Consider the following 24,102-nt stretch of genomic DNA (forward strand, 5'->3'; position numbering starts at 1 on the left):
TGGGAGTGTTTGATGTGGTGGCTGATATGATCATTGCCAATGTCAAGGGAGATGCAGTAAGCTTTCAAGTCGATAAGGGCTTGGCAGAAATCCCTGAAGTGGACAAACCACGCAAATTACCAACGTTTATTGCAAAAATGTAAAAAACCATTGGGCGCAATAGTTTGGGGAATAAACCTTTAAATCAAACGCAAACTCAGGCTCAAACACAGCTGAAAGTTCCATCTGACACAGATGGACCCCCAGTCTTTTCTAAAAAGAACTGTAGAAACAAGAAAAGGGGGCAACAACAACAACAGAAGCAAGGGTCGCGTGCTGGTTCACAGGCAATTGATTCTTCTTAGTGTACTTATGACTTGCACGCCCGCGCAAAAAGTAATTCTCCTGATAGATTTCAGGTCCCTGATCAACGTTCTCCTCATTCTTCACAGGACACCTCTGGCTCACAAGTCAGTGGTAGGGAACGCCAGGATCGTGTCACGAGTCAGCCAGTTCCAAGGGGACGCGATCAGCCTCGTCAGTTTGATGGCAAGGAGTAGCAGGAGAAACAGCGATATATGCCTCAGATAGTGAGAACACGACTGCTGGACTGGACTTGGGCGGTAACCCTGCTAGACAGCGCAGCGGAAGTTACAATAGTGCGGGAGGCACTGCATCCTTGTCTGGAGGTGACAGCAACTGATACTTTCATTACTGTGGAGGCAGCTGACACCCGGAATGCCCCCCCAGGATCGAGTACAATATTGTTTTTCATATAGAGAGTGACATTGAGCTTGTAATCACAGGGATTTTTTGGGAGAATCTAACTGCTTCCAATGACATTCTGTTAGTGGAGGCAGATTGGCCCCCACCTTTTGTTCTAGCCACGGCTCGCGGGGAGGACGTGATACTTCAGAGTTTTTCATGTAACGTCCTCAAACAGGCATGCAGATGCTTTTGCAGCTGAGTGAGATTTGGCACTGGCACCGGCCCTGTACTATAATCAAGTTGGCTGGGATAAAGATTTACCAGCACATTATATTCTATTGCGGTCTATGCCTCAACAACAACCCCAATATCCCATACGGCGGGAACCCAAAGGTCCCGTTGTTGATATTCTCTCCCAGACGGAGTATCAAGGAGTGATTGAAACATGTGTGTCACCGATGAATAATTCGGTCTTTACTTTTCCCAAACCTGATGGGTCATACCGTATAGTTTATGATTACCGACATTTGAACTCTAATTGTTGGACCTTTGCGGTACAGAATACCCATAGCTCTGCATTAGTAGATAGCATAGTTCGTAAAAAATATGAAACAACACTTGATATTTCCAATGGTTTTATAGCCACAACGTGTCCCCTGAATGCAGTCAATGGACCGCGGACACGAACGGTGGAAAACATAAAACATACCGGCATTTGCCTATGGGTTATAAAAATACCCCTGGGGTTTTCGCAGCACGTGTTGTTTCTCTGTTGGACAGCATAGATCCAGATGCATACTCGTATGTGTATGATATCTATCTCACAGACGACGAATTATGGCTGCATCTGTGCCGTGTTGACCGCATAATTCTGGAATTTGCGGACTATAGCGGACTATAGCTACAAATTCAATTTCGCCAAATCCCACATTGCATGTTATGCAGTGCTCTTTTTGGGCTATGAGCTCAACAATAAAGGTTGGGCTTCGCTACCCACTTTCTGGAGAAATGCGCATGTTTGCAGTCTCCAACTACCCTGAAAAAACTTCAATCTTTGCTGGGATTTATGAATTTCGGGCGTGCTTATGTTCTCGAATATGCCCAGTGCATCAAGCCGCTTTATGCCTTGATATAACCTACTTTTTCAAAAGCCAGCTGGTTACCGTAACATTCAGCTAATATACTTTCTTTGCAATCTGATTTGCTTGAATCTAAGTACTTGTTGAGGCGTGATAACCGCACTAACCTGGTGATACAAATCGTGTCAGGCGCAGTGGGTTTCACTTACTTGACGTACAATCACATTTGTACACTTCGGCCGAAATGAGGTTTTTTGACTGTTGAAAAAGTTTTGACAGCAGTGAAAATGGCGGCCCTAAAGGAACGCGCACTGGCACAGGGAAAATGCATTTTGGTGGTTACACCTTAGCCTGCTTTAGAAGCAGTGACAAAGTCCCCGGGTGTCACCTTTATCTTTGATCCCTCTCTTCAGACACAGGAGTTCTTGCAGTATGAACATGTTCATCCACCTGCCCTGTCTTTGCTTCCTTTGGAGGAGTACACATGCATCATTTACACCGATGGCTCGGCGCAACCGGCTAGGAGTTCTAAACATGCTTACTCAGCGGCTTGTGCCATTGTAGCAGGTACAATGGTGAATGGAGAGTTCAAATCTTCCATAGTGCATACTAAGGCACTGGGAGACTGTATTGCTCAGTTGGGTGAGCTGCGTGCTCTGGTTCTTGCTCTTGAGGTTGCTGATCCAAATGTTTCAACCCTCATTGTCTGCGACTCTTATTACAGTGTTCAGTCTTTCAATGGCAACTTATTCTTTTGGTCTCAAAATGATTATCGAGATTCTAAAGGCAGCACAATTAAGCATAAAACACTTTGGGTTTGAGTGGCAGTTCTTAAACAGCGTCTGCCGCTCACACATGTTATACATACTTTTGGCCACCAACGTGTGGGAGGGCACGCTCTTGGGAAGTGTTTGGCTGATGAAGCAGCCAAATCTGCAGTAGCCACGTGTTCCGTAGCAGCCGTTACAAGATCAAAAATTAAGATTGATTATGACATTTTGTCAGCAATAACTGCTACTAAGGAAGGCCTCAATTACCCGCAAGGTTTCCCTTCTAAATATTCTTATCAGTTTTCTCCTGAACAAGTTCCTTTTGCTAGAATATCAGATGTTAGAGATTGGGTGATTCCCAACGCGGACCGCATGTCAAAGCCCAGCTCACCTGAGTTTCTGTTCAGTTCTGATGGAGGTTGAAGACAGTCCGACCCCACCCTAAAACTGCTTGTTCCAGCACACCAGTTGCCTTGCTGTCAATGGTTTCCTCTGTTCGATTCTTAAAAAAGTTCCATGTAAAACAATGTTTATTTCACAAAGTTCCACCAAGTATTCTTGTAACAAAGGGTTTGAACCACAAAGTTGTTCCAAATTGTCTTTACATGAATTCGGAAATCGCCGATAAAGTTCTTTCAGGTAATAAAAGGATTTGCACTTACTTGTTGCTGAAAAGGGATACTGATCAGTCTAACCTTGACCTCTTTCTCTTTTGCAGGTCGATTGCAGTGGACAGAAGAGGGGCTGAGGCAAGAAGTAGCCAGAAACCAGAAGAAGAAAGAGCCAGAAGCCGCGCCCGTTGAAGTCAATGAAGGTCTGGAGAGAGCAGGAGTGCCGGGCGCCGAAGGATCTGTTCTCAGGTAAGTGGGAGGTAGACGAGCACAAGCACTGGGTGATGCTCAGGGGCTGCCTTTTATAGACAGGGCTGGGTGTGGTTCGAAGAGCTGGGTGTGGTTCGAAGAACTGGGTGTGGTTCTCACAAGCAGGTGTGCAGAGCTTCAGTTATTATGATAATGAGTTAAAGTAACACATGGCCTAGGGAGGAGTGTTCTAAATAAGCCTTGGTAAAAGCAAGGTCCAATGTTTTCTAAATAAGCCTTGGTAAAAGCAATGTCCAATGTGCAAACAAGGCAGCAATGTCCAAACTTGTGAATACATTGAGCAACATACACAGAAGTCTTAGCGAGGGGCTGAGATAACAAGAAAGGCTTTCAGTAGTATGTTTAAAGAGAGTTATTACAGAGACCACTAGTGCAATGAGAGGGGACATGCTCTTTGAATGAATGAATGAATGAATGAATGAATGAATGAATGAATGAATAAAAACTTTATTTTTGGTTACTCAAAACCATTAAATAAGACATCACATTTTTATCATGTCAGAGGTAAAATGATGAAAAATGAAAAGAAGAAAAAGAACTTAAAAATGAGTAAAAACATGATTAAAAACTAAATTCATTAGTCCAGTTCTTCATGAGCCGATGTATCTCATTGATTTTGCAGTTAGCGGCCGCTGGCCTAGTCATGCGGGGCCATCAGCTTCCGGCGTGCCTGTTCGATGAATTTGCCGAACACAGCCATATCTTTCACTGTTTCCATTGTGAATAGATAGTGGAACGCCTCCTTTATCGTTCTAATTCCTTGTCTGAGTAAAATTGGCTTTAAATAGCGATTACGCTCACCGGACAACCCCGGGCAGCAAAACAGGGTGTGAGCGAAGCTCTCTTGTTTAAACTTGCATAAGCGGCACTCAGAGTGCATTATCTCAAGTAATCGGAGCGCTAAAATCCTGTTAACTGCCGCCTTGCCCACTGCTTGGGTGAGGTGCGATTTCGAGGTCTGTGCCAGCTGCGGGAGTATTAGGGACTCATGGAAGCCTCTTAGTTCCAATGCTTCCAGGTCAGTAGTGCGTGAGCAAAGCCGGACTTGTCGTTTTGTTGCGCTTTTAATGGCTGCATAGTTGATTAGCTCGGGATCCCAGTTGTCCACAGCAAGGTTCAGAGTATCTTTCGCAAGGGACAGAATATTTGACCACGGATTCTTTTCTTCCAGGAAAATGTTCTTTATACTGAATTTCAGCAAGTTTTCTGGGGCCGCGGTTGTAAGATAAAAATATTTGCTAATTGCGGCCAGTTCCTCTATTTTTTTGTGCAGTCAAGCCGAATATGGCCGGGATGCCCGCCACCCCCTCCCAACACAATCCCCAAGGACGGGAGAAGTCGGACACAGGTTTGAACTTTTGGAAGGCGGGAGGGAGTCACCCTCCCGGCCGTATTTATTAGAATTTGAAACAAAATTTAAAACATTAAATAAAAGTTTCATCATTATGTACAGTTTTACATTTATTACATTTCGATGAAGACATGTTCTTTGGCTAACCTTAACAGATCTCTAATACAAAGGTTTCCTAGCCGAGTCTAACATCCTGAAAATGCATACATTCTAAATTAAAATTGTACATCCTAGCATTAAGGGCCAACGGCAAGGTCTTAACCGGTGTCAGATCCCTACTACCAAAACTCTCGCCCTCACGGTGTGAGTGGCGCATGCACAGAGGACTCTACCCTCATTGCCAACTGTAACTTCCCTTGTCGTCGTGGGGGCCCCCTTTCCACTCGACGCCATCTTAAAGGTTGTCCGAGTTCCCGTGTGAGGTATCTGTAGGAAAGACAGCGTGGACTCCCCCCCTTCCCCACACTCTCTATCCACCGTCGCGGATATCCGGCCCCCGGGAAATTAGTAGGAAGGGCATCTAGCCGCCTCCCCCCTGGGAGGGGCCTATGGCCGTCTCCCCCTAGGTGACCCATCCTTAGTGGGTGCCGCCTCCCCGTGGAAGGGGCCAATGGCCGCCTGCCCCCGGGCGCTCCCATCCATTCTGGGTGGCACCCCCCTTTAGGGACCTTGAAATTACTGCTCACCGATCATGACCTTACCGCCACAGGCCGGATAGTTGACCGACTATCCGGCCCCCCCACTCCTCCTAAAGGTCATGCTTCCTTAAACCCCTTAGCCATGCTATGAAGTCTCTTATGAGTAAGTCATTCCCCTCCCTGGACAGGTGAACCCCATCATTCAGGAACATGTGATCACCCCGAATACACCCGTGAGGAATGCTATGCAACTGCGAAGAGCGAAACAATTTACCAATTTTATTGTTAACCCTTTTCACTGAATGGTTCAGTGCTGACACCGAAAGGCCCCCCCCGCCGTACCTTCCTGGGAATCATGTGGGACCAGGCAATCGTGCACTCCGGGATTCTTTTAGCCAACCAGCTAACAGCCGACAAAATTTGTTCCAATAACACTCGTCTACCCAGTGTCACCAAGTCATTGCCCCCAGGTGTACTATGACTACAGATGGCGGTGACCTTTGCCGCCCTAAGAGACCCTCAAAAAATGATTCAATTGGTCAAAACAGAGCCCGCCCTTCCCATGGAAGGCCACTCTGTACCCGTATTCCCCAGCTGCGTGAGTCGCGTCACCTGCTTTGAATACGTCCCCGGCGCGCCTCACATATGAGTGGCCCACGACCCATACCACTCTCTCTCCAGACGGTGATCCTCGACCGCTGGTCTCCTGGTGCTGGGTCGACTGCAAATTCTGCCCCGCGTGACAGGCTCATGAAACTGTAATTCAAACAAAAGACAAGAAGCGTGAGTGCATGTCAATTGATCTCTACAACATGTGCAATCGCACATACCTTTTGAAGCAATTCGAGGACCAACGTCCCAACTGTTTTACTTCCTCCGCACTCTGACCCCTGGCTGTAGCCTCAGCAGCAGCCCCTATCCTAAAGGAGTGGGTCCCAAAATCGCATGGGTCCATGCCCGCAGCAGCGATTGTCAGTGCTAGCACCCTCTGGAACTGAAACCTCGTCAGTGGGGTGCCATCCTTGTGCCTCAGCAAACTCCCCCCCATGTAGCCGCCCTTAGTGCCAAGTATTCCTCTATACACTTTATCGGGCACGTGGGGGACCCTCGCGCGCGCTGCACGACAACACTATTTCCCATAGTCCCCTGGTCAGTCTTGGACCTGGCTATCGAGACCACCATCGAATCACCCCTAATTTGGACGTGATCCCTGCACAAGCCTCCCTCAACATCTTTCTTATTCCTTGCGACCAGTTCGCTCACCCGCATAGCCCCATGGAACGCCAATGCGAAGGCTGCCCGGAACAGAACTGCTTCAAAATGGGAGGAGCACGTCTCATCCAGTTTTGCTACGAGTAGAGACAACCTGTCTAAGCCAATCGGGCGCCTCGCATCTTGCTTGCGACCCACGAGGCGCTGCCAGCCGCGAAGGGCTTTCTTAACCAAAAAGGAACCCGTCGGGTCTTTTCTGCCATGCACCTGCGCCATGAATGAAATGGCCGCCCTATGCCTACTGGCCGTTGCCGCTGATCGGCCCTCTCTGTGCAGCGCTACCAGGAACCCCAGGAAGGATTCCTCCTGACCCCAGCTCTGACTCCCTGTGGGACCCAAAAATGTGCAGTAGGAACGAAACGCTCCTTCATATGCCCGCCTTGTCCTGGGGGCTAAGCTTGCTGCCACGAGGTCTTGTAATCCGGGGCACCGATTAGCCATAGTGCTTCGGGGAATGGTGCCGCCACTAGGTCCGCTGAAGGTAGATAGCCCCTGAACGCCTGCATATGTGAACGAGAGAGTGCATCAGCTGCATGATTCAGTACGCCTGGCACATGTTTCGCCCTGAACTGTACATTCAATCTCATGCAAAGCAGTACAACTTCCTTCAACAATCTCAAGATCCATTTGCAGCGTGCTGCCTGTTGGGTAATGCACTCGACAACAGTCATATTATCAGACCAAAACACCACCGAGCGGTCCCTGAAGTCGTCTGGCCATGCCATCAGAGCAACCCAAATGGGGAATAACTCCAAGAACCCAATGTTACCTGTGAGACCGCTGGAGTGCCACCACGTCGGCCATGTTTGCGCCGACCATCGGTTACCAAAGATGGCGCCAAATCCCACGCTCCCAGCTGAGTCAGTCCACAGACCTAGTTCATCTGAAGACGCTGGTGGCTTGTTCCACACAACTCGACCGTTGAAGTAAGCCAGAAATGCCAACAAAATGCGCATATCCTGGCGAACCTCTGCCGACAGTCTCGTACAGTGGTGTCCCTCCTTGAGACCAGCCATAGCTTGTGCAATAGAGCGTGAGAAGGGGCGGGCCACTGGTATCACCCTCAAGGCAAAGTTAAGCTGACCCACTGTTTGCTGTAACTGGTGCAGGGTCACTTTTTCCTTGCCCAGGCATTGCGTCAAGGAAGCCCTAAACTTGGCCACCTTTTCCATCGGTAAACGGAAACATCCCTCCACAGAATCGAGCTCAATTCCCAGAAACTCCAGTGAAGTAGATGGTCCAACCGTCTTACCTGGTGCCAATGGGACTCCGAACTCCCGCATGAGGATGCAGAAGTCCTACAGCGCCTGCGCACATTTCGTATCGCCGGCTGCTCCCAAGAACAGGAAGTCGTCCAGATAGTGCATAACATGCCTATGCCCTGTGGCCTCGGTGAATGCCCACTCTAAAAACAGCTGAACATTTCAAAATAAGCACAAGAAATGGAGCAACCCATATGCATGCATTTATCCATGTAATAACTCCCTTGAAATGCAAAACCTAGCAAGCGCTGATCCTGTGGGTGTACCGGGAGCAACCGGAACGCCGATTTGATATCTGATTTCGCCATCAGCGCCCCGGGGCCCAGGCGATTTAACATGGCCACGGCATCATCGAACGATGCGTACCGCACTGAACAAACTTCTGGGTCAATGGCTTCATTCACCGAGGAACCCCTTGGAGCAGACAGGTTATGAATAAGTCTAAACTCCCCAGGGTCTTTCTTCGGGACAACCCCTATTGGGGAACATATGAACTCCGCCACCGGCGGGCGATGAAAAGGCCCCGCCACCCGCCCTAAGCTGACTTCTTTCGCAATTTTCTTCTCTGCCACGCTTGGGTTGTGCTGTACCGATAACTAGTTTTTACAAAAGGAGTCCCCCCGAAAATCCCCCGCCGGGATGTGGAAGCCATGTAAGAATCCCTTCCTCAACACCCCAGCGGATACATGATCAGGGTATATGTTCAACCAAGGAGTCAGAGCCATGATATCAACGGGTGTAGGCAATCGGTCACAACGTCCTACCTCACTCCTGCTTAGACCCTCCTTTACCTCCCGTCCCGCTGTTTTTAGATCTACAGGTACTCTCCGGGTGTGAGTAATTCCCACAGCCCGCACACGCATGCTTGAACCTACATGTTCCCTGCGGTCTGTTACAGTTGCCTCGATTGAAGCCCCAACAAACCCCACGCTTGCCGCCATTCCCGCCGGTCTTGGGCAGGTAATCCCCACCGACGCCCCCTCGAAAGGGCACAGTGGGCTTTTGGCGGACGAAGCCTAACCCGCTCCCGCCTGGCGAGGACGTACCTGCCACCCCTGGCAAGAGCTGTTTGTGCCATGACACCGAGTCCAGGCAATCCCAAGTCAAAGTAGCATCGAATTCTTTTGCTTTCCGGAATTTCATATCATAACCTTTCCATTCATCCCCCTCATACATTGAATAAAAATCCATAATACGATTTTGATAGCAAGTTAACTCAGTCATTAGCTCGGGTTTTCGTTCCCCCATGATTGCAGTAAATGTAGAAAAGGCCTTAACCCAGTTCATTACTGTCTCATCCACCCTGAACTCCGCCATCTTGGCGCGCCAGACGCTCGGGTGCCATAAATCCTTCTGCGTTTTAGCATATTCCATCTCGCGATGGTCAGTCAATAATGAAAACATGTTAACATATTTTTCTCCCCATATTAATTCTTTCGTGGCCATAGGGATGTGCTGTGCCACCTTCTCCCGCCTCGAGGGTAATGAACCCTCCCCCGCCATTGGCAATGCGAGCTTACCAGGTTCGGCCGTTGTTCCTGCCGTCTTCTCGCGACCAACTGCAGGTCCTACCGGTGCCACCTGTGGGGAAACAAGAGGAACATTCGCCGTTGCGGCCTCTCTCGACTGTCGCAATTGCTCGATTATTAGTCTGGCCTCCTCGGCCGGGTCTCCCGGGGCCACTGCTCCCCCTGCTTTTTTCTTGAGCCATGGCAACACCGCTGCCAACTGGATGGCCAATTCGGGAGGCATCTCCTCATCATTAGCGGGAGTAATCACAACCGGGATCGGCAGACCTATATCTGGGTTTGGTACCGGGTTGTCTGCCGGCGTGACGGGGGCGACTGGGGGTACCTCTGAAACCAGGACCTCCCCCGAAACCGCCCTCTTCTTGACCCGTTTCCCTCTACCCTCGGGGACGACTCCCGGCAAGGCCGGGCCTATTACCTTCTTAGGGTGACCCGAGTTGCTCAGTGCCGCCAGCTGTTTTTTGACCTCCGCCAAACCTCGATCGATCGATTGGACCTTTCCGAGTTTTCGGTCCATGCAAGCCATCCGGTTCGACAATAGGCGTAATACCTTATCCGTCTCGGAACCCTTTCCTGCTTTCTTTCCAGCCATGGTTTTGAGTATTCCGCTCTTAGTCGATCAACGAGGTCCTGGATCCTTCGTACTCCAGATAACTGAAAGAGAAACAACAAGATTACAAGTTCTCAAAATTGCCGCTTGTTCCGTCGAGAGCTCACGAGCAACGAGTGGGTGCAGCCTTCAGAGCACAGGAACAAGAGGACACTTCTTCGGATTCCCGCTCTATTTATTCTTCTGCGGGAGGGCGTGTACCCTCCTCCGGTACGCCTACTGGGCGTGGTCTTCTGTGTAGCGGTCTAGGACAAACCCTCTTGGGCGGGAAAAGGCGCGCCCCGGCTACGCCGCTTCGGGCATACCAGCCGAGCCACGCCCCCGCCCAAAATGGTTTCCCGGGGGGATCGGGGCACCCAACCATACGTTCGGGGGGACCGAGTGGTCGCCCCTTTCCATTCGAGTCGCACTAGCGTGTTTCTGGTGCTGGAGGGTAGATGGAATAGTTTTTTTATAGGCCGAACAATTGATTTTTTCCAGGGTGTTTGATAGTTTGCCTGGGAAGGCCTGCTGAGCATAATTTAATGATGGTATTAACTTCGCCCTTAATACTCTTTGAATTGCTGTTATCGTAGGGCTATATAGAGTTGCGTGCAGCTTCCCCAGGGCCTATGAGATGCTTTTTCCTTTTGCCCGTATTTTGTCTAGATGTACTCCTGGGCGCCCTGTCTCAGAAAGCCAAACTCCCAAATAGTTGTATTCCAACGTCAACTGTCCTATCCTCCATTTTATCGTTTTTTTGCGGAAAAGGACCAAATATTATTATTTTTGATTTGGCTGCATTCACGATCAGTTTATTTTTTGCATTATAAGCGCCCAAGGCCGTTAAGGCTTTTTGAAGCCCGATTTTAGTATGGTCTAATAGTCCCAGATCGTCGGCGCACTGCAGTAATTGAATCTTGGTATGCCCAAGGCGGGGGGTTGCTAATGATGCTCCCATCAAGGCTTTGCCCATGTCTGCGGTGTATAAGTTGAATAACATCGGGGCTAGTATGCATCCTTGCTTCAAGCAGCGATTGGTGTCAATTTTCTCTGAAGCTGACGTAGTTGACAGTTTAATTCTGACCCACGTGTTTGTATATAGGGATATAATTTCTTTTAATAAATGTGGGTCGATGTTCCAGGTTTTCAGCTTCTGCCAAAGAATGTAACGGTCGACACCATCAAAGGCCGCAGTGTAGTCAATGAAGTAGGCAAAGATATGAAGAGAGTTTTGTGCCACTGCCTTGTGTGTTAGGTATGAGAGCGCTATGATGTTATCCACTGTTGAGGCTCCTGGTCTGAACCTAGTTTGGTAGAATGGCAGGAGGCCCTCCTTACTGACCCAGTTTGAAAGCTCCATTAATAGGGTACTTGCATAGGCCTTTCCCTCAATGTCAAGGAGAGCAATCATGCAGTAGTTTTGTGGATTTGATTTTGACCCTTTCTTGTAGATGGGATGCAGAAGTGACCCTCGCCAAGAATCCGATACGTTCCCTGCCAATCGACATTCGGCGTATAGTACGGACAGATTTTCGGTCCAAAAGTCTGTATCTTGCCTGAAGAGGGAGCCCGGCAGGCCGTTGAGTCCTGGCGCTTCATTGGGTTTGATTTTTTTTAATGTTGTGTTGACTAACTTTTTTTCTACTGTATTTAAATATTTCGGGTTAGTTAGTTGTGGTACGTTGTCTAGTTCTGTAAGTGAATAATTTAGGATGCCTTCCTCTTTATATAAAGATGTCACATGAGCTATCCAGGTGTCAGAGTCAATTGAGTTCTCTCTCTGCGTACTCCCTTGATTTAGAGTATTAAGGTATTGCCAGAACTCTTGCGTTTTACTGGGGCTCAGCAATCCAAAGATCTTTAACCACTTTGCCTCAGTTTGTTTCAGTTTTTCCGCCCAAACTTGTTTTGAGTGTAATTTTGCTGTTTCCTGCAGGAGTTTCTTATCTTTAGTTGAACCAGTTTTCAGGTAAGTCCTTCGTTTAGTGCGCACTAGTTTCGCGCTTTCATGGATTGCAAGGATATCACCAAGGTTATGCCTAGGGTAACAGTTAGTTTTACTTGTTTTCCATCCTTGTAGGTATATTACTAGATTATAGGCAAGCTGGTCCCATTCTTTAATTATGCCCCTGTTTGTATCCTTTAATGTGCCATCCACCCATGCTTTTTTCCATTCCTCAAAACTTGTGCGTAGGGCCAGCACCCCATTTAATCCTTCTTACCAATGTATGGTGTTCAATGCAGGTTGTTGATCCCAGTTGTTTAGGTATGTAGTGGTTATCTGCTGTCAAGTCTAAAGTTGTTATTAGAGCCGCATGGTCGCTTTCCTTCCGCTGTTCAACTTTGTACCCTGTCATTAGGCTCTGTAGCCGGGTACTTAAAAGAATATAGTCAATTGTAGTAAGATTGTTGTATGTTGGCGGACAGAGGTTTCCTGGAGAATCCTTTAAGAATAAGGAACGGGCTGATGCCAGCTGATAGGCATGCAAGAGAGCATTAATTGCTTCCGTCGCGGGCAAACTGTGACTTTCTGCTGATTTATCTCCAATGTTGTGTGTATTGAAATCCCCAAGAATTATTGAGTCCATGTGGGCATATTGTAAGAGGAGATTTTCAATATCTTCTAATAACTCGGAGAGCTTTTCCTTTGTTCCCCGTCCATTAGGGTTATAGTAAACATTGATCAGCAATATAGACAGTGTGCCCTTACTTGATGAAAGGCATTTCAGAATGCCGGCCATGTACAAGTTTGACGTTGTTATAATTTCCCTAAATTGTATCTTCCGAGAGAGCCTAATATATATGGAGATGCCTCCAGACGGTCTGACGAAGATGTTCTCCTTAACTGCTGGTTTGTGATAGTCCGCAAATCCCCTGATAGAGACTGGTTTGATAGCCCACGTTTCTTGCATGCAGATTATATCCATTCCTGCGTGAAACAGGGGTGTTGCGGGATATTGTATTAGTTTTAGTATCCCAGCTACGTTCCAGGACATAATAGATAAGTTCTGTTTGCCGACTGTAGCCCTTTTCTGTTTTATGCCTGGTAAATCTGCCTGCCAATGCAGTGATGTAGTCTTAATTGCAACAGTACGCAGGAATTATGAGCTAAGGCTCGTGGCACCCAAGACCAATCTTCAATAGAGTTGTTTTGAATAGAGCAACTCCGGATACCTTTGCCCAGGTTTGTAGTGACCTTGATTAACCCATCACTTATCAATTTTTTGTTTGTTCCACTGTCGCTCCCATGGAGTATAGAGAGTGTTTTTAAGGATGGGAATGGTAGCTCTACTGTCGGGGTCTCTCTTTCTGTGTCCAGTGTTCTAGAATCTTTGATTCTTCAAGTGGACATATTTCAGCGGCATAGGGTATTTTGTTGTCGGGCGACTCGTGATCTTTATGCAGCAGTCTTCCAGTAATTGATTATTTCTTTTTAGTGTATGGACTATATCTGGGTTCGAAAAAAACAATTCTGTGGATTCATTAGTGTCATCCGGTCCTTGCATTAGAAAGGAGACAGTGTCGATATCAGATGACTTTATATTTTCCAGGCCTGGGATGTTCACAAAAAGCTTTAGTAGGTTGCTACGGTTGAGTATGTCCCAATTGCCCTGTGAGGCATATTCTGGGTAGAGACATAGGGCCATATGTATCAAGAAAATGATTTGCGATTCTGAATTAGCGATTATTACCGAATCGCTAATTCAAAATCGCAAATCGGGATGTATCAACGCAATCACAAATTTTAAGCGATTCGGAGAAAATCGAAAAAAAATTTGCGCGATGCAAAACAGCGATTCCTTAAAGGTAACAAATCGCAATTTTGCGAGTTCGCAACCAGTATTTCGCTAAATTGCGATGTTCCCACACGATAAATCGCAATTTAGCGATTTTCTGGAAACATCCAATCGCAATCCTGATGCATAATGATGACATCACCATCCAGGAAGTGAAAGATTACCCAAGGTGCTTCAGGACAGAGACAGAGAGTGTGAGAGTGTTGTTTGGAAGTCAGGAGCAATGGCAGAAGGTGGAAACCAGGATGTCCCAGCAAGCCAGCAGGACCAGCAAGAAGGGGAAGCAGGCAGGAAGAGGAAACTAAAGTTTTGAGAGGCTGAACTGGAGACCCTCATCACCAAAATGGTGCCACACCATGAGGCACTATTTGGGAGGAGTTCCCACAAGGTTCCAGAAGCCAGCAAAAGGAGGATTTGGGAGGGCATCCAAGCCAAAGTGAAGGCCCTAGGAGTCACCCACAGGACAGTGGAAGTGTTGAGGAAGCGTTGGTATGACCTGAGACAGCGCTCCAAGGAGAAGTTGGCTGCCAGACTCGAGGAGTCCCAGCTCACCGGTGGGGGAACCTCCCACATCCCTGACTCTACACCACTGGGGGAGCTGGTAGAGGCCACACTGCCTACACAGACTGTTGCGGGCGTGTCAGTGCTCGACAGCTCAGCACAACCTGCTGCAAGACCAGGTAAGAAGCATGCCTCCCCACCCTAAACCACCCCCAGCAACCCCCTGCAGCAACCTAGGGATTAGGGGAACCACATGGCAGGCTAGAGCAATTACACAGGCAGACACAGCAATGCATTATGGGAGTTGTAGTCACCATAGACTGTATTGTAGAATGTAGCTACAGATTTTAACTTAGTACAATTTTTCAGGTCAGGATAGGTGAATGACACAAGTAAAGTCTGGGAAGACTGTGAAAAATGTATTTGAACATCACATATAATGGAAAAAAAATTAACGTGTGCTGTTCTATCCACAGCACCTGCAAGTGGGAAGGCTACAGCCACTGCACCTGAGACAGGACCCCAAGCCTCTGGAGAAGGCAGCCATAGCAATGATTCAGATGGGGAGGACAGTCCTTTCATCCGGCCAGAGGGACAAAGTAGGAGGAACGTCAGGCCATTGAGGATTATGGATGACGATGACGATGAAAATGATAATGTGCAGTCTGATGCACCAGTACCCCAGCAGCAGGAGTCCAGAGCAATGTCCAGAGGCAGGCGTAGACCCCGCACGGCCTTCAGCTCCAATGTCCAACAGGAGGAATCTGTGTTCGCAGGCCTGGAGATGCACATGCTGCAGGTTCACCGGCTGCAAGCGAAGCACATGAAGGCCATTCAGAGGGAGTTCAGGGCAAGGAACAGAGGCATACGGGAGGAAATCAGGGGGGCTGTGCAGGAGCTAACTGCAGAGTTGAGAGCGGAACACGCAGCCAGGCGCAAAGAAATGGCCCGCATGGACCACTACACGCGTGATATTAATTGCCTGGCTTCCTCCACCAATATGCTGGCAAGGCGTGCCATAGAGACACAGCGTGAATTCTCCCATGGTATCCGGGACATAGCCACTGTAGTGGTGCAGTCAACTGCCACCCTTGACGAGCTGCGTGCGCTGCGCACTGCTGGACCCGGGGTGCTTACCCACAGTGAGGAGGACTCACAGTCGGTCCGGAGCTCAAACACACCACCACCCACTGTTGAGAGGCGCCGTAGTGGCCGGAGCACCAGGCCTGCCACACTACAATAGTGACTGTTTTGAAAAGCAAATACCACACAGGGGAGTTATGGTGCCAGCAACAGTGTAGCACTTGCTGCACTAATGACTGATTGAGTATCACTGTGATGGAAACATGTGCTTTTGTTTTGGAGACTTCATCCATGTTTGTTTTGGATGTGTTACATTGTTGCAATTGGGTAGTAAACACGTTTGCAAAGCAAGAAGTTGTCAGTGTATCATTTTCACTCACCTAGAAGAAGTTTCGCATGATCTCATCACGCCTCTGTTGGCCAGCTGCAGCAGCAGCTACGCCAGCTTCCATGTGTATGGGTCCAGGTCCCTCCACATCAGAGGCGTCGGAGTCACTCAACTCCATAGGTGTCCCTTTCCTGGTTGCAATGTTGTGGAGAATGGCACAAGCTACAACAATTTTTCAGCACGTCTCAGGGCTGTATTGGAGGGCTCCTCCACTCTTGTGTATGCATCTGAATCTGCTCTTCAGATGCATACAACAATGGTGCCTCTTGTGGAAATGTGTGCCCAGTTGTAGCGCCGCTGCCCAGCAGTGGCAGGATTCAGGTAGGGTGTCAGGATGAAATCCCGGACTGCATAGGCACTGTCCCCTGTGGATGGAAATGTGTAAAGGTCAGTCACTGTGATGCACATGCTGGCCATGTCAAATGTGGGCTGACAGTGTGTGCTGTTACCTAGTAGGTATCCCTCTCCAAATTCCCCTCTTGAGAGTCTACGGTATAGCCCACTGTGTCGGAATATGAAGGCGTCATGTGTGCTTCCAGGGTACTTTGCCACTATATCGGTGATAATGTTTTTGGCATCACACACCATCTGAATGTTCAGTGAGTGGTAGCATTTCCTGTTCCGGAATACATACTCTATGTTGGAGGGGGGTGAAATGGCTACATGTGTTCCATCTATACATCCTATGACGTGGGGAAATTGGGCTATGTTGTAAAAATCCTGCTTGGTCTGTGCTAGTTCCTGTGGGGTGCTGGGGAAGTGTATGTGATGGTGCATCCTATGTGTCATGGCGTCGAGGAACGCATGGAAAAAGCGCGACAGGGCACTCTGTGACACCCCTCCTGCAGTGGCTATGACCCCCTGGAAACTACCTGAGGCCAGCAGGTGTAGTGAACAGAGGACCTGGGTGTGAGTGGGTATGGCTTGTGTCCTGCGGGTGGGGTGTTCTAGGTGGGGCCTGGGTTCCTCTATCAAATCAAGTATGCTGTCTTCCTCCAGTCTGTAATGAGTGTAGATATCCTCCTCAGTGCGTTGAAAGATGGTGGTGCGTAACCGGAATATCCTCTCCTGCCGTCTCCTCCTCTGCGCCAGAGCTCTCACTCTTCGCCTCCTCACTATCATGTACATTGTGGTAGGGAGTGTGTTGCATTCTGGGCTGCAATTTATAGTTTGCACCTGGTTACCACCTGCTCCCACTTTATGGTCATTGCGATTCCTTATTTTGCGATTATGAGTATTTTGCTATTTGCGATTGTTTGATACATTCCATTGCGATTTCTGAATTGCGATTTCCACTTTAGCGATTTTCGCTAACAGGTTTCATCACTAATTTGGAAATCGCTATTGTAATCGCTATTTAGCATTGTCGCTACGCTTGGGAATCGCTAATTTGCGATTCCTTATTTTGCGTGCGTTTTTGGCTTCATACATTGCGATTAGCGATTTTTGAGTTGCAAACGCTACTTTTTACCGATTCGCAGCGTTTGCGACTCATTTTTGGCTTCATACATATGGCCCATAGTCTCAGATCATCCTGTGTGTGGGGGTCTGGGTCTTATATGTCCCTATTGTGGGTGGGTCTTGACTCATTAAATCCTGTTGGGTTTGCCATGCCACAGCATTGGTTTCATCGTTTACATGGGTTGTAGTGCCCGTTTTTGTTATCAGCAGCAAAACCTCGCTTGTTTCATTTACTCCTATCTTGTTGGAGTCGTGGGAGTCCTTCCAGCATATTCTCTGGTTGACTTCCTTTGCTGAAATTCTGCTTTTGCTATATAAGGCTTTATCCGTCGCGTTGACCAGCGAGGGGCTATCTCGATGTGGTACCTGGAATTCTGACGGAGCCTGACTGCCTGCCCGAGTTGTTTGTTCCTCATGTAGATCAGGATACCCGCTGAATATTGCGGCTCTTCCTTCCCAGTTTTTAGGGTGTTGGCCTGCGCCTTCGTATGTATTACCAGGGATTGAATCAAGGTTAAATTTACCTGGATTATTCGGCCAAATAACTTTTCCATCTGGGGTTGATGGAATTTGATGAGTGATAGACGTGACGTTGTTCTTACTGTGCGTGGGAGTTTCTTTGATTTCTGGTAATAGCCACAGCCTCATTGACCCATTTTGATTGTGATTGCTTTTTCTTTGTTTATTTAGCTTTTTTAATTTTTAATTATTTTTCCGAGATAAGTGACCAGTTTCAAGGCTTGTCATCTGCAAGCTGTTTGAGTTTGCTTGTTCTTTTGCCATGGTACTGCATTCGTCTATAGTTGTTTGTGGTTCAGCTGCCGACGTCTTTGTGAAGTCCTGCTGTGGTTCTTTGCCATTGAAGTCGGCGGTCGTCTGTGTCCCGAGTGGGATGCTGTCAATATTTGACGGCTTCAAAGTTTCGTTGCTCCTATGCCTGCTGGATTCTGTTTTTGGATCTTTGATCAGTGTGTTCATTATTACTGGCAGTTTTTCCATGCAGAGCAGCACCGGGCTACATCCACCGTCCTGTGGCTTGGATGTGACTGTGGTATTTGCCTGAGCGCGTTGAATTAAAGAGTTCAAGGCTTCAAGTTTAGAATCTATGCCTGATATCAGGCCGGTGACTGTGTGTAGAAGGCTTATCTGGACGTCTAACTTGTCGGCGTGCATTATAGCTGCGTTTACCATTGAGGACAAGACGTCGTTGATCAGTACAAGGTGATGGTCCAGTTTAGCCGGCTGCCTCTCCGTTGTATGGGCCGCCCCCCTGGTCTTGTTGATTGTATCTAATGCCATTATGATCCGATCCAGGGCTAGCTAGGGTTGAGTGGGGTGTTGCAGAGATTTTAAATGGCTCAGCGTGTGCACTGAGTGCTGAAGTGCTGATTTCGCCAACCCCTATGGTGTGGGTCAGCCCTGTTGCCTGGTGTGCTTTGATCACGCCGTCGGCTGGTAAAGCCCTTTGGGTGTCCCCAGTTTGTTGAGTTGCTAGAGCATGGGAGCTAACTAGGCCGGTGTTGTTATTAGGCAAAGTCGGAGTAGTTTTTGTATGAGCTAGTAGGCCACCCAGAACAATAATTATTTTTGGTGATAGCGGGGTCGCTGGACTCAAAAGAATGTTGTCTCCTGAAGGGTTAACGGCTGTGTCCGAGTTAGCTATGACGCTCTCTTGGTCTACGTACAGATGTGTGCAATTAGAGATTTTATGAGGGAAGAAATCCCATATGTCTCTGTTACAAGCAATGTTGATTGTTGTTTTTCTATGGCTGCTTAGAGGTGAGCCCTTGTCTGGCGCTGGCGTTGACCCGTGTGGGGGTGTAGTCTGATCTTGTTGGGGCTTGTTTCCATGGAGTTGTACTGTTAGGATGTCTCTATTATAATTCACCTCTGCCTCCGCCTCCTCCTCCGCTAATTCTTCTCTATAATCTAGCCCCATGTTAGAGGCCCCTCCGCTGGGGGGGTAAAGCATTTTTTCCTTAAGACGCTTTGCTGTCTTATGGGGGCAAGGTTTCTCTTGGCGCTGTAGGAGAGTAGAATTTCTTGTTCTCATGACTGTATTTCCACTATATTTCCACCCAGAGAGCGGGTCCCGGGTGGGGTCCGAGTTGCACCCTCTTGCGTCTAACCCAAGGCGCAAACCCTATTTAACAAGAGTTAGCAAGAGTTGTGGTTGCTTCAGCTCCCTTGGAACGCAGTTTTGCTGGTTTCCGCTGTTATCCACTGTGTGTGCAGTTGGGCTCGCAGTATTTGCTGTGTTGTGCTGGCAGCGCTCTCGGGGCGACTCCCAAAAGCTGTTTGATGCTCTGTGGTATGGCGAGGCTCTCCCTACCCTCCCTTACAGGAGGAGTGTCTAATGATATGATGCGGGGTACGCGCTGCAAATGAAAAATATTTCCCGGTATTGGATGTTTTTTGTCCTGGGGCAGGTTTAGTGTGCCACAGTTGGTGTGCCCCACACCTCGCGACGCTCACCCCTCACCTCACTGGATCCCCTTATGCCACAGCTGCACTGCAGTCCCGGTCCCGGTTCACTCCCGCCTCACGCCTTGCCGCCGGTTACTCATGGTTGATTTTTCTGTAGTATTCTATAACTCCTGCTGACTACCAGAGCAAGGTGGGGCGAGATGGAGCGAGTTAGTTAATTATGTACTCTAAGCCTCTGGGTCCTCACTGGCAGTGGAGCTTACGAAGGGACTGGCTGCGAGCGGAACTCACGGGGGTGGCCGCGGGCAAATCGGACCTAGTCGGACTGCCTTTCGGTCAGCTCCCAGGGCTCTTACTTCGCGGCCGCCTCTATCGGCAGCCGCGCTCGCGTCTCTGTCCCCCGTGCTTTGAGCCGATTTTGCGTGACCTCAGCTCCGTTTGCCTCCGTTTATTTCTTCTACCAGACAGACAGTCCGAGGGGGATGCGACCTCTTCTTCACGCCGGCTAAGGGCGCCGGAATCGCTGAAAGAAACCCCAGGTGGCTGCCGGAAAAAAAATCCGCTGCCTTTACTTCACCTCCACTGCCTCCACTGCTGCCTGCTCTCTTGCTCCTCCTCTGACACGTGACTCTCTCGCACTCCAAGCAGTGTCAGAAAGCAAAACCAAATCTTTGACTGGATGAGCAAGGTCAAGCATAGACCTGGGAAACGTTGGGGCTTTGCACGGAGCTGCGTTGCTTCGTTAAAGAGATGTCCGCTATGCAGTCCTCGGCATCAGCTGCCTGCTCTGGATACTGATTCTTTGTTGCGCACAAACCCTAACAGTCGCCCCCCTCAAAGGGCCTCCTACTGGACGGGGTTTCCCTGGATTTTTTAGATAAAACTGTCTAATCAACCGTGGGACATGTACATAGGATGCTGGTTCCCATGAATTCTCAGTTTCGTCATATCCTTTCCATTCTACTAAATAAAACAGATGTCCATTAATTCTTTTTGCGTCTTTTTTGCTTTTCACTTCATATTCTAGATTTCCCTTAATTGGTATGGGTGGAGGTGGTGGTTCGGGTTGGGTATTTGGGTTGTACGGCTTAAGCAAGGACACATGGAATGTAGCATGTACTGGATATTCTTTTGGTAAGTCCAATGTTACTGTTACCGGGTTTTCTATGGCAGTTATACTAAAGGGTCCAATGAAACGTGGTTGCAGCTTTCGAGATCCCTCTATATTTAGGTTCTTTGTGGAGAGCCATACTTTGTCCCCGATTTTATACATTGGGGACTCCGATCTGTGTTTGTCTGCTTGTCTTTTCATGCTTTTTTTGTACTTTAATAAATGTCCCCTGGCCTTGTCTTGTATGTCACCTAATCTCGTTAGTCTATCTGTTACTGTAGGCAACAGGGAATCTTCTAATAAAATGGGTATAGCTCTCTGATGATACCCCTGCATGAAATAGAATGGTGAGCAAAGTAGAGCTGCATGCTCAGTATTATTATAAACAAACTCAGCTACAGGGAGAGCTTCCAACCATTCACTAGAATAATCAGCCAATAAACAACGTAGCGTTTGAAGTAAGGTTTGGTTCAGTCGTTCAGTTTGTCCATCTGTTTCTGGATGGAAAGCAATGGATAATGCCACATCTATTTTCAGTTTTTCACATATTTTTTTCCAAAATCTAGAGTTGAACTGGCTACCTCGGTCTGACACCACTTTGCTTGGCAAACCATGTAAACGCACAATTTCTCTTATAAAAATATCGGCAAATTCTGCCGTAGTTGGCAATTTACGTAATGGTACAAAATGTGCCATTTTAGACAAAAAATCCACTATCACTAATACTGTTGTGAAGGATTTTACTGGTGGTAAACCTACAATAAAGTCTACACTCACAGTGTGCCAAGGTTGTTTGGGTGATGGCACTGGTATTAACAAACAGTCAGGGGCCTTATGAGAAGATTTATGTCTTGCACAAACTGGACAGGTAGTGACACATTTCTTAATGTCCTTACTCATATTGTCCCACCAAAAGTGTTTTCGCATCTTTTTCCAGGGTTTTTACCCAGCCAGAATGACCTGCCAACGGTGAGGCGTGATGCCAAATTATCACCTGTGTTTGTAATTCTGTGGTGGGCACTAACAGCATGTTTTCGTCATACAATAAACCTCGTTGTATTGAGTTATGGGAATCCTTTAACCAATCTTGAGTGATTTCGGAGTCAAATGTTTGATCATTGAAGTCATCATAGAGGCTCTTGATTTTCAGATGGAAGTAGGAGCCAACCTTGTTGTAAAGGTCCTTGGAGGGGGTGATCTCCTTGGTTTTGCTGCGTGGCTTGGTGAATTCCTTGGAGTTGCTGGAGTTGGCGAGTATCTTGTTTTCCATGAAGGTCCTTTTGGTGGATCTGATGCGTTGGTGGTATTAAGTCATGGCTTTCTTGTAGGTTGTGGGGTCTTCCAGAGTTTTGCATTTTTTCCAGTTCTTCACGAGGCTTCTGCAAGTGCATCTGGACTCTTGTTGGTCGGTGGTGAACCAGTTGGCCTTCATGGGGTGTGGTTTGTAGGGGTTGCGTAGCGGTGCTAGCTTGTCTGCACAGCTGGAGATCCATCTCTGAAGTTCTTTGGCTGCGAGGTTGGCATCTTTTGAAGTGGTGGGGGCATAATTGTTGAGGGTGGAGATGAGCTGCTCTTCAGGGACTTTGCTCCAGTTCCTTTGTGGAAGACATGGTGTGGGTTTGGGCGGTGTGGGGTTGTTGGCGTGGAAGTGTACGAAATGGTGGTCCATCCAAGTAGGTTGCGTTGAGCGGCTGAAGTGGATGTTGTTGCCTCCAGCAAAGATGGGGTCGAGGGTGTGTCCTGCTTTGTGGGTAGGCGTGGTGACGAGCTGTTGCAGTCCGATGTTGGTGAGGGGGTCCAGGAGGTTGGTGGAGTTGGGGTTATTGGGGTTGTCAAGGTGAAAGTTCAGGTATCCGACGAACATGTCGTAGGGTGCCATGGCGGTGGTAAACAGAGCGTGGGGTTCAGGGGGTCTATGGACAAGGGTGCCACAAAGGGTGGTTTTCGGGCTGGTCTGGACCTGGAAGTGGAGGTGCTCGGTGGTGGGGGAGGAGTTGCTTGTGTTGGAGGTGGAGAGTCGGAGGGAGCTCTTGTGTGCGATGGCAAGTCCTCCTCCTGGGCAGTTAGGGCGGTCCATCCTCTGGATCTTGTATCCGTCAGGGATGGCGGTGACAATGTCAGGGTTTCTGTAAAGAAGGTGACGTCTGGTGAGAAGGTGTCGAGGAGGTTCCAGAACTCCACGACATGTCTGTTCAGGAAGCGTATGTTGAGGAGGATGCAGTTGAGGGCTCCGGAGGTGTTGGTGTTCATCGTAGGGGCGGTGTCTGCGGGGGCATATCGGGGGTGAAGGTCTGGCGGCAGTGACAGCAGGTGAATTGTTCATGGGTGGTGATCGGCGTGGACTGCTGGTAGTTGTTTCTCCTTCCGGGGTTGAGTGTGAGGAGGGCAGCTGCGTTGTAGCTCTGGATGGTTGGTGAGCCAGTGTCCCTGGCGCTGGTAGCTGTCGGGTCACGGATGGGCGCAGACGGGCTTGCCTTTGGAGCGCCTCCAGCGTGACCGCGCAACTGCTGCCATTAAATAGGGGAGGGGGTAGGGACATGCAGCTGGGAAGGGTGAGTGGGAACCAGCATGGGGGAGGGGCCGCAAGGGCAGCAGCAGCAGGGAGGAAAGCAGGCAGGAGCAAAAACAGACTAAACAAGACACAGACTAAAAAGCAGATTAAACAGGGCACAATCGCGGCTTAGTTGAAGCAGGAGGTGTTAACTAAAAACTGTGGAATAAGTGCAGCGGTGTGGGGGATAACTAGAATCAGACCTTTAGGGGGAAACAAGAACAGCAGGTCACAGAGTGGTAAAGGGGAGGCAGGAATACTAGACATGCACAAGAGAGCTCAGTATGGCAGAGGTGTCGGGGGAGCTGGTGCAGGATGTATTAGGTAAAATACTGTGTGATCCTGTGCTTTCACTTTGACACAGAGCAGTGCAGCAAGGTGACTTGCTTTGCTGCCCTACGCCAAAAGCATGGGAACTACATGAATGAACTGAAAGCAGGTAGTTGTTGTTAGTGTCATGCGCAATAATGCTTTTTTTGTGCAAAATGCTGCAGTTGAGGATAGATTTCAGGCTAAAAAATAGCGCAGAATGCTGGACTGTCATTTTGCATAATAATGCATACTTTTGCAGACTTTCTTGGCTTTTTTGCATAAATTTTGCAAAGGAAATTACACATGCTTTGCCTAGGCATTGCAGGAAGTACACACAGCAGGTGCTATAGAGTCGTGGAAATAAAACCGCTTCCTAAAAATTATGTTATAATAAAACCAAAAAAAGCGTC

Source organism: Lissotriton vulgaris, chromosome 4_1 (genome assembly GCF_964263255.1).
Source record: "Lissotriton vulgaris chromosome 4_1, aLisVul1.2, whole genome shotgun sequence".
Lineage (NCBI taxonomy): Eukaryota > Metazoa > Chordata > Amphibia > Caudata > Salamandridae > Lissotriton > Lissotriton vulgaris.